This window comes from Cajanus cajan, chromosome 3 (assembly GCF_000230855.2).
Source record: "Cajanus cajan strain Asha chromosome 3, NIPB_CcT2T_4, whole genome shotgun sequence".
Lineage (NCBI taxonomy): Eukaryota > Viridiplantae > Streptophyta > Magnoliopsida > Fabales > Fabaceae > Cajanus > Cajanus cajan.
In genome coordinates, this window is record NC_138519.1 from 28,449,823 (window position 1) to 28,461,912 (window position 12,090).

General features: G+C 31.7%; 1 long non-coding RNA gene across 1 annotated transcript; it reads left to right on the top strand.

Moving 5' to 3' along the window:
- The first annotated feature begins 4,060 nt into the window (after window positions 1–4,060).
- LOC145956541 (uncharacterized) lies at window positions 4,061–6,840 on the top strand. Its single transcript, XR_014432790.1, has 2 exons — window positions 4,061–4,288; window positions 6,653–6,840. It is a non-coding gene; the product is annotated as an uncharacterized LOC145956541 (long non-coding RNA).
- Window positions 6,841–12,090: the final 5,250 nt, after the last annotated feature.

The following is a 12,090-nucleotide window of genomic DNA, read 5'->3' on the forward strand; positions in this document are numbered from 1 at the left end:
GAACAGAATATAAATCACTGACACTGAATAATAGATAATATATATATATATATATATATATATATATATATATATATATATAAGAATCAAAAGGGAATACACAGGAGTTCGATGACTACATCAATCCCAACCCTAAAGCTTTAGCTCTCCATGGTACAAGAAATCACAAAATAACAAGAAGAAAGGTAGAAGAAAGAGATCCTCCGAAGAACCGTGTTCCCGCGAGCTCCAAGGTGCTCTATTTTGTTCCTTCGTTTTGTTCTTCTCTTGTGCCACCTCTGCCCTTTTATAGGTACTGGAATTAAAATAGAGTAGGCAAGAAAGAGAAGAAACTGCTCAGCGTCTTGAAATGGTTGAGCGATTTGGATAATTCTTCAACATGAAGTAATCTAAAGGGCTGAGCCCTCAAATCCGCTAAGCGCCTGAGATGATTCTTCACCATTAAGCAAGCAAAAGGGAATGGGCGCTTCAGATCCGCTGAGCACCTAGGAGGTAGAGGGCACTCATTCTTCCAAGGCCAAAATCGCTCAACGCTTGTGAGTGGCTGAGCGCCTCTCCTTTGGTGCTCTTGTTAAGCTCTTTGGTTTGAAAGTGCTCAACCCTTTTGAAGGGCTAAGCCTTTGCCTCCAGACTTCAAAACCTACAAAATAAGCACAAAATCTTATCAAAAGACTCATCACTCCCTATAATAACGTAAATTAAGAGTCTCTCTTTGATTCTAAGTATATTGGTCAAAATTATATCAATATGTACAAAAATTGTGCTAGATAAGTGTCTTAAATTTATATTTCATCAGACTAGTCAGACACTTATCACTTCATGTTTTGGATAATTACTTGGTATGATTTATGTACTATTTTGATGTATATGACTACGAGAAGTTTCTTGCATCAGACTATATGAACATGATGTGAGAATGTGAAAGGTGAACGTATGATCTGTGATATGATATTGTGAAATAATGTGACATGAGATATGATGAGACGTGATAAGTGAAATGTTGAGTCAATGAAATCGTGAATGTGTGACATGCATCATGTGCATTTATGAGCTAACAAGGTGTACCTTGGGTCACCAAGTGATGTAACAAGCTAACCAGGTGTACCTTGTGTCACCAAGTGATGTACCAAGCTAACTAGGTGTACCTTGGGTCACCAAGTGATGTAACAAGCTAACAAGGTGTACCTTGGGTCACCAGTGATGAAATGATGAGAAATGTGATTATGAGACACGTGACTGGCACCACATGCATTTATGAGTCAAGTCTATCAGATCATTGCATGATGAATGACTGTGCATGTGTTACTATTGTATGTATAATTTAAATTTACACTAAATAATGTGTAGCTATGACTGTGATTGTTATGATTCGTGTGTGTGTTGCCTAACTGTTATTTCTACACCTGGAACCGAGTGAAATATTTTTCACTCCCTTGTTGTTTCTTTGTATATGTTTAAATTGTGTTGTAGATGATTATCACGAGGATGTTGGTGACGAGGCTTAAGCTTCAGTTGGGCATACTCTAATAAGATATGTGATATTGGGGCATAACTAGATTAGTTTAGGATTTTCTAATTATTATTCTGTTTTGGAAAATATTCATTTTGCTATAAATTTCACATTTGACCATGTTTGAAGTATACGAATGTGGATTCTTTACTCTTATGTTAATGGATTTATTGTTTTAATTATAAAGATTTTATTTAAACCAAGAATATGTTTTTATATATATATTGGGATAAAGGGTGCCACAATAACTAGCAATATGCCGAACAAAAATACATGGGTAAGAAGTAGGAACTACCTATGTGTGCATAAAAAAGAGTAGTGATCCTGGATATAAGAAAGGAAAAATTCAAGAATATAGAATTCCCATGCATAATATAAAACATTTGAAAATCATACGTATTATTGAACTTCAAAAACTAATTAAAAAGGCTTACAATTAGACCAACAGAGTGCCACAACTTCGACCAATTAGGAAATGGATATAATTAAATTACAATTGCAAAAGCAGTTGGCAGTGTGGCAACGTGAGGCGGCGACAGTGCGTGACCGACGGTGCGCACTAGCGTGAGGTGGCTACAGTGTGAAGACAATGAGAGCGAAACCCTAGAGAGTGAAGAAAGGAGAAAGAATGTGGGGTACGGACTTCTCCCAAATACAAAAGAAGGAGAACTGAGAAAGAGTGGAAGTGTGCGGGCGGGACCTCTCCAAAACGCTAGATAAATTAATTTTTACATAAAAATTTAATATATTTTTTTTTTATCAAAGATTAATTTTAAATGAAACATTACAATTATAGCAAAATTTTTACCACCTTTTAGATTTTTATTTTCACAAAATTTAACTTTGAAACTTTATTCAAAATGATTAAATCTAAATTTATTCGAAACTTTATTATATTAGTTAACTGTATATATGTGTATCTATTTTTTATTATATGTTTATACAATTCATTCTCAATTGAATAAGTTAATTAATTGTATTTTATTTATTTTTATAAAAGATTAGTTATTTCATATGAAATATTAATTCTAAATGAAATATAAATAATATAGTACACTTTTTATATTAAAAATGTAATTACACTAATATTAATACATTTTTAGTCTTGTCTATTGATATTTAAAAAGTATATATATATATATATATATATATATATATGCAATAAATTAAACAGATTCACTAATATTTACTCAGGTATTTTTATTTTTATTTAAAATGATTAAATCTAAATTTATTCAAAACTTTATTATATTAGTTACTTGTATATATGTGTATCCAATTTTTATTATATGTTTATACAATTCTCATCAAGTGAATATAATAAGTTAAATAATTGTATTTTATTATTAATTAATTAATATCCGGCTAAACCTCGTAATGATATCAGCACAAGAGTAAAGAATATTTCTTGCTCGATATGAAGTAATTAAGCTACATTGAGGTTCTACTTAAACTGAGGTTAATTAGAGTATAGTATCTGTTATGTAATTAATCAGGTGTGGTCTGGTCCAAATTGGTGAGGGTATTTCTCAGTTCTTGAGGCATGTATCACGCAATGCTTCTAAGTAATTAGTTGTGTTCAGAGTTAGCAATTTTCATTGATGTTGAAATTGTATATAATCGGCCAAGGAATATGTATGTCGTAGCTAGTTAGCTTTTTTCAAATGAGTGATTTTTTTGTCCTAAAATTTTAGTGTAGGTTGTTAACATATTCCAACTAAAAAATATGTGGGAGTATATTAGCATTTCTCATATATATATCACTACAAGAAAACGCTGAATAAGCGGCGAAAAATAAGCGTCGGCTAATAGCTGACGAAAATAGTGTCGGCTTTTTTAAGATTTAGCGTCGGCTTTTCCGACGCTAAACTTAAAATAAATTTAAATTAAATATTTTAAGTTTAGCGTCGAAAAAGCCGACGCTATTATTTAAATATAGCGTCGGCTTTTTTGACGCTAAACTTAAAATATTTAATTTAAATTTATTTTAAGTTTAGCGTCGGAAAAGCTGACGCTATTCTTTAAATATAGCGTCGGCTTTTCCGACACTAATTTAATTTAAATTTAAATATAGTTAGTGTCGGAAAAGCCGACGCTATATTTAAAGAATAGCGTCGGCTTTTCCGACGCTAAACTTAAAATAAATTTAAATTAAATTTATTTTAAGTTTAGCGTCGGAAAAGTCGACACTGTATTTAAATAATATACGTGCTTTCAGAGAGATAAAAATAATTTTTCCAATGTTATATACGCATAATGTGTTCTAGTACACTTGGTTATCAAGTTCACTTAAGACCTCAATGTTCAAGGATCGAGTCCCAGGAATGTTAAAAATACGAACGAATAAATGATAAGCGTTAAAAAAAAGATAAAGAAAAAAATAAAATAAAATTTGTGTCAACATAGTATCGGCTTAACCGACAATAAAAAATTAAAATAAATAAATTTGTTAGTGAGAGCTTAGCCGACACAAAAAAAATTGTGTCAACTTATTTAGCGTCGGCCAAAAACCGACGAATAACCGACAATATTGCGTCTGTGAGACCCTTCCCCCTTTTCTCTTCCTTCCCGGATTTCCTTTTCACTCTCACCCATTTCTCCTTTACTCTTCTACTGTGGCTGATTTTGTTCTCTGGGTGGTGCTCTTTTGGATTGAAGGTGCTGAGTGAAGGTTAGATTTCGTGTTGAACTGTGCGGAGCTTCTTTCCTTCTTCTTCGTGGAGCTTTCTTTTCTTCTTCTCCGTTTCTCTTCCCGGAAGCTCGGATCTTCGCACTGAGGTAAGGGAAGCTAGTTACTTTGCTGTTTTTGGTTGAGAATGTGTCTTAGAAACTCATCCGTTGTTCGTTGGTGGTTGATCTTTGGCTGTGATTTGAGAAAAACTAGTTTTCGGGGTTTTTCGGGGTTGGGTGAAATTTTGGGGTTTTCCCTTGATTTTGGATGCATGTTGCAAATGAGCTGTTTTTCTTGAGGTTTGATGGAAGTGTAAACTTTTGGATGGTTTGCATGTTGTTTTCCTAGTATTTTTCGCAGGTTTTGATGAAATTTTTGAAGCTGGTAAGGGTTCCGTTTGAATTTGCGCTGGGCTCAGTTCTTCGCGCTGGGCGCGACTTGAACTGGGTAATTTCTGGGTGAATCGCGCCGAGCGCGTGGAGAACCGCGCCGGGCGCAATAGACCTTTATATGTCTCTGGTTGAGAATTGAGCCGGGCGCGCTTTTAACTCGCCGGGCGCGAATTTGTTTTGTTTTCAGAATTTGACTTTATAGTCTTCATGAAAGTTGTAGCCTTGGATGTTAGCTTTCCAATGGCGCTGGAATCACTCAAAAAGGAGTTTTAGAACTCTAGATATGGCTGTTTTAGTGAAGAGGGGTCGAGCTGCTAGCTTTGTTTATAGCTGTTGCAGTTTTTATCATTTTTAGCATGGTAGACGAAGGAATTAAGACTTGGTGTCTTCATGAGAGTTGTAGGAAATTTGATTATCTTTCATATGAGATAAGGATGAGCATGATAGGAGTAGTATAACTCCTGATGCGCTGTTTGCTGTGATGGTTGCCATTTCACATTTAGTGAATTTGGTTAACTTGAAAGTTATTTTAGGTGCTTAGGTGTACTCTTGTTGTTTGGGTGAGTAATTTGACAAGATAGATGAGTTGTAAACAAGATGTTTGGGCCGTATTAGGTGTTGATCATGTTGTTTTAAGCTGTTAGTGATGAATGATTATTAAGCTGAATGATGATATTGATGTGCTGCGCTGAGCGTGACCTTTGTCGCGCTGGGCGTGAGACTCCTTGGGAGTCTCTGCCTCGAGGGCGCTGGGCGCAATTTGGTTTGTGCTGGGCGCGAGACCAAGGGAGGTCTCTGCCTTACCTGCGCTGGGTGCGGGTTGGGGCGCGCCGGGCGTGTGAGAGTCCTTGGAGTCTTTGCCTGGCCTGCGCTGGGCGCAATTGGGTATTGCGCCAGGCGCGAGAGAGGGCTTTGGACTCTCTGGATAAGTCTCGCTGGGCGCAGACACGCTTGCGCCGGGCGCGCTGGCCCTGGAGCCCTCTGGTTGTGCCACGCCGGGCGCGACCATGAGTGCGCCGGACGTCTATGAGGATGTGAAGTTATATGCCAAATTTGATGATAATATTATTTTATGCTGAACTAAGCCGAAATTGATGAATATGATGTGATGACTAGCTGAAATTGTTGTTTGATGATGTTGAACTGTGTTAGGTGTATATTGCTGTAAGATGCTTAGATGTGCTGTAAGTTGATAGGTTGTGTTATCAAGCTGAGCTGTGCTGAATGTTGTTTATGCTGATTAATGTTGCCAATGTCGTGTGATGAAAAGTTGTGTTGTGCTGTATGTTGTTAATGATGTAACGCTGAGTTGTGTTGTGTGATGCTAATGCTGAACTTTATTGTTTGAGTCGAGCTGAATTATATGCTGATAGTTGTTGAATTATGCTGAAATTGCTGAGCTGAGATGTAATTGATAAATATGTTGTGCTGACTAGATGTAAAAGCTGAAAAATGATGTTAAGCTGTAATATATGTATATCTCTGTGCTGAACTGGGCTGTTATTGATGATTTTAAATGCTGATTTATAATATGATTGTGCTCTAGAATGATGAGCTGAGTTGTGAGTAGTAAGCTGTTTTGAATACTACTTAGCTGTGCCGTATGCTGTTTTTTTGTTGTGCTGCGTTGTGAGGTGTTTTGTTGTGCTGTCTATTGCTGAGCTATATGTTGTGTTTGGCCACTATTGTGGTGCTGTTATAGCCGCTACGTCGGTGCTGTTAGCCACTACTGTGGTGCTGTTATAGCCGCTACGTCGGTGCTGTTAGCCACTACTGTGGTGCTGTTATAGCCGCTATGTCGGTGCTGTTAGCTGCTATTGTGGTGCTGTTATAGCCGCTAAGTCGGTGCTGTTAGCCACTATTGTGGTGCTGTTGTAGCCGCTGAGCCGTGCTGATATTGCTGAATTGTTGTGGTGTAATGTAAGCTGTGCAGACGTGCTGATAACTGTAGATGTTTTTTTATTATTATTTTATTTTATTCACATATTTATATATGTATGTTGACTTCTTCACACTAGCTTACCCTTTGTTGTTTCCATGATGTTTGGACTGCGATAATCATACTATGTATGGGAGCAGAGCAGGGATAGGTTGGTGGCTGGCGGTAGGTCTGTAGCTGGCAGACGGAGCTGATTGGTGTAGATGTTTTGTTGTTTTAGCTACTGGGTGTAATAGCTTTGTTGTATTTTGTGCACACTCTAACTCTAGTCGGATTGGAACTTTGTATATATTTATATTCTAGATCCTATATCTATATACTTGTTCTATCTGTCTGGTATTTCCGGTGTGCTGTGCCGAGTGTAGTGACCAGCTGGGTCGTTACAGCGTCGGCTTTTATGATTTAGAGTCGGTTTTTGGCCAACTCTAAATTGAAACATTCTTGTAGTGTATATATATATGGGGAATGCTTATATATATGGAGAATGCTAATATACTCCCACCTATTTTTTAATTGGAGTATGTTAGCAACCTACAAAATTTTAGGACAAGAAAACCACTCATTTCTTTTGATTTGGTTAATTTGTATAAAGGATATTACAGTAATTTGATTTAATTTTTAAAAAATAAAATATTTTCTCTCTTTTATTAACTTCATTCTCCAATTTTTTTTCTATTAATTAATTTTTTATTTTTTCAGAGAGAGAGGAGAGACATCATGAGAGATGAGAGAGAAATGAGTTAAAGAAGAAATTTAATAGGAGAGAGAAAAATAAGTTAGAGAAAGAAATTAATAGGAAAAAGAAATGGGTTGGAGAAACAATTTAATAGGAGAGAGAAATGACTTAGAGAATAAAGTTAATATGAGAGAGAAAATATTTAAAATTTTGGAGAAGGAATTTAATAGAAAAAAAAATGACTTAGTGAATGAAGTTAATAAGAGAGAGAAAATATTTTATTTTCTTTTAAAATTAAATTAAATTACTATATTTTTATGGTTCCTAAATCCCTAGGAGTTCTTCAAGAGAAGATTAAAGACATTCTTAATTAATCACTGTTAGTTATATATCAAATATCAAAGTTCATTTATCTTAAGTATAACTATATGATTATATATACTCTTTATGAGTCATTCATTTATTCGATGTGAGACTTTAATTATAGGTAACAATTAGAGATGAGAGAAATATAATTTTTTTTACTTGATGTGAAACTTTGATTCTAGAAGCAATTATAGTAACATTTTTCAAGAAAATGTTACAAAATAACCTATGTGATATTTTTTTGACTGGATATGAGACTTTGATTTTAAAAATAATTAAAAAAAATAACATTAAAAAATGTTACTCTATCTATAATGACATTTTAAAAAAAATGTTTTAAAATAATTAACCTATTTATTTAATATATAGTAACATTTTAACAATGTAAGAAATAAAATGTTACTAAAGAGTTAAATATTAATGCTGTTTATTTGGATCATTAATTTCAATCTCTTATTTAAATCGAATATAATTAATATAATCAATGACAAAAACTTTTCTTCTAACTAACTAACATAGTTATATATTATAAAATTAATATTTGTCGAAACCCAAAAAAATTTTGACATTAACCACCAGATGGTTTGGACCTTCATTTGAAAATCTCATCACTTCGAATTGTCCGAAGACTAGACTAGTCTCCTATGTCATGGTTTTGAAAATTGTTTGAAGGAGTCATTAATGATATTTTACACAAAACATCTTTAAAAAGAAAAGTGTTTTTGCAAATTTCACTTTAGCCTTCACAACCAAAGTCGGGTTCGAGGTTGGTTACGTGTAGGGAAGGTGTTAGGTATCCCATAACGTCCGATTTTGGTACCCTATGACAATTCTAGCATTATAACGACATAGTTAAGTTTTTACCCCTTTATTTATTAAGGATACATGGCTATTTATTTCTACATGATTCCTATTTATTGCATTTTGCTTTATTGTCTACATGTGACTAGTCTAAGCATACAATGAAAGTAATAAATATGCAAAAAAGATTGAAACCTATGAAGCAAACTTTTATATTATCTTCTCCTGAACCGTACGGAGGCACTTTTTGGTAGGCTCCTTGCTCTACAAGAGTCTTTCTAACACTCAAGAATAAATTTTTGATTGGGAACTCCAAAATCTCAGCCAAAGGGACTAGAGATCTCTTAATTAGGCTCCCAATGAGTTTTTACTCAGAATGCTCTAAAAGGAGTCAAGGGGGAAAGAGAGAATGAGGTCCTCCTAAATGGGGAGAGGGGTTGACATGCTTAATTAGGTGTTAGAGGCGTGGAATGACTGTTCTCATTTTTGAACGACCATTCTCAGCCTTAAAAATGCATTGCAAACAATAGCTTGGAACGGTCGTTCCTATGCTCAGAATGATTATTCTGGTTTGGCACAGGAACGGTTGTTCTCATGGTCAAAACGGCCATTCTCAAACCATTTTTCTTAGTTATTGATTTTTCGACCCCGAAGTGTCTTACAGAGGCTTCTTGCTCCAGCTTGACGCATTCTAGAGTCTTTAATGTCTTCCATGGGCCACTGCTCTTGCTTTAGAAGCTTCCCATTTTCAGATTTACATCTTGGAAGAAAATTGGTGTCTATAGATGCCCTTCTTTACTTGTCCTTTGGATAGAAAATACCATGTGCTTTCTTTTGGGAAGGCATGTAAAGATGTAGATATATACGTATAATTCATTCAACCCTTCAAATATCTGACGCTAGCAGGTCTCTAAAGGCTAAGTATTTTGTGCAGCCTCTTTAGGCTGGGTGTAGATGTTGCTCAGCAAGATCTATTGATGTCTTGCAGCTTGAGCGATTGAGTTCATCTTTACCGAGCTTTTCCAAGCTCACTAAGGATGCTGAGTATTTTTATAAGGCCTCTCCAAGCCACTACAAGAAAAACGTAAATTTCTGACGGAAAATTTTTGACGGATATGGATCCGTCAGAAATTTATTATGGATTTATATCTCTGTTAGAAATTTTTGACAGAATTTTCTGTCAAAAATTTTCCGTCAGAAATTTCTGCCAGAAATATAAATCCATCAGAAATTTCTTATAGAAACTTTTCGACGGAAAATTCCGTCAGAAATTTCTGACGGAAAAATAATTCCGTCAAAAATTTCTAACGAAAAATTTCCGACAGATTTATTCCGTCGAAAATTTTCAACGGAATTTTCCGTCGAAAATCTTATTTTTAATTATTATTTTTAATTTTTATTTTTAATTTCTTTTTTTAATTTTTTTATTTTTAATTTCTTATATATATTTGTAGTATTAAAAATTTTATATATCTTTTAAAGGTATAAATATATATTATAATTATTTATTACAAGTTTTTTATATCTACGATTAGTATTGAAGATGAAAATAAATTAGGTCATACTATATTTTATTATAATTTACTTGGTTTGAACCTAATTTTCTTTAAAAACATATATTTTAAGTATGATTTATTTATCTATGATAAACAATTTTTAAATATTTGGGTAAAACTACAATCATAAATACTTATTTTATAATAATTTAACACTATTAAAAATATAAAAATAAATATGCTAAATTTATAAAAATAAAGTTTAATTTATTTATGATATAAATATGTTTTTAATATCTAATATATATTTTTAGATTATAATTTATTTTAAAATATATCTTATAATAACAATTCTAAATGGAATATAAATCTTATGATTTTTCTTATTTTGATTTTTTTAATCAATGTATACAATTTTACTATTTTGATTTTTTCAATCAACGTATATAATAAATAAAAAAAATAAAAGAGAAACATGCATGCTACAAATTTTATTTTATCAAAAAATTATTTTTTTTAATATATTACATTATATATGTGAATATTAAGATATATATATATATACATATATATATATATTATAATTAAATTTTTTTAAAAAATTAATTCATTATTAAGAAATTTTTTTTATCACATGAGAATTAATTTTCTTCAAAAATTTGACAGATATCAAATAAATAAACATTTTTTCTGAATCTATTATTAGAATATAATTTTATTTTTTTAAAATATATTATTTTTTTAGATAAAAAATTTTGTATATGTCAAATAGTAGTGAGGGCAAGTGCCTCACTATTCCAAACGTGCAGCTGTCCATGTATATATATGTATGTATATATATATATATATATATATATATATATATATATATATAATATAGGGGGTTATAATTATACCGGTGTAACTTTTACTAAGTATTATGCCGCTCTATAACTTTATATTAAATGTAAATTTTATAAATCCAACCGTTAAATTGAAAGTTCATATCACTTTATACGTGTATATCAAATTTTGTTAAAATTGAACAACAACTGGAAGATAATCCAAGAGTTGATATTTTAGTGTATTTTGAAATGAATATATTACATCAATTTTGTTTTATAAGAATGAAGTATCAAATCATCTTGGATTAATATAAAGTTTTGCATATATAATCTATAAGAGATATGAACTTTCAATCTAACAGTTGGATTTACCAAATTCACATTTAATATAAAGTTATTGAGCGGTGTAATACTTTGTAAAAGTCACATTTAATATACACCGCTCAATAACTTTATATTAAATGTGAATTTTGTAAATTCAACTGTTAAATTGAAAATCTTTTACTCTTAAATCATATATACAAAATGTTATATATAATTAGATAAAATTTTAAGTTAGTATTTTATTAATAGTTGATAATTAGAAGAAGAAAAAAAAAGGATAAATACATTTTTTGAATTTTATATGTTTGATTTAAGGTAAATAAATATGTTAAATTAATTAATAATTTATTTAAAATATTAAAATTTAATTTATAAGTATGTAATAAATAAATATTTATAATTTTATAAATTATATTATCATTATAAATTATAAAATTAAATAATTTAAATTATAATTTTAAATAAAAATAAGTAGATGTTAATTATAAAAGTAAGTACATATAAATAAAGAATAATTAAATTTATTATTATTATTATTATTATTATTTGTAATATAAAATTATTATATATTATTATTATAGTACAAATATAAGATTGTATATTTGAGGATGACTTAAATGAATTAATTTGTACAAGTTATACTAACAACATACATAGACATTTCGGTAGCTTACTCATCAGAACTTCATAGTTAAGCGTGCTTGACCTAGAGTAGTACTGGGATGAGTGACCTTCTGGGAAGTCTCTCAGAAATTGCACAATTAAGGATAAAACATGCTAAACAATGAAATATTGTGAAATAGAACCCTTGAGAGGCTAAATATGAGAGTTGTTACATTAATAAATTTATTAAAATTAAAAAAAAATTACAATTTCCGACGGATTTTTTCGTCGAAAATTTTGACAGCAATTTCCGACAGAATTTTCTTACGAATTTTTCCGTCAGAAATTTCTAACAGAATTTTCTGACAGATTTTTCTGTCGGAAAATTATTTCTGACAGATTTTTTTTTCCGACGCCACTTTTTTCGACGGATTGAAATCCGTCGAAAATCCGTCAGAAAAAGAAAAATCCGTCGGAAATTTGCCTAT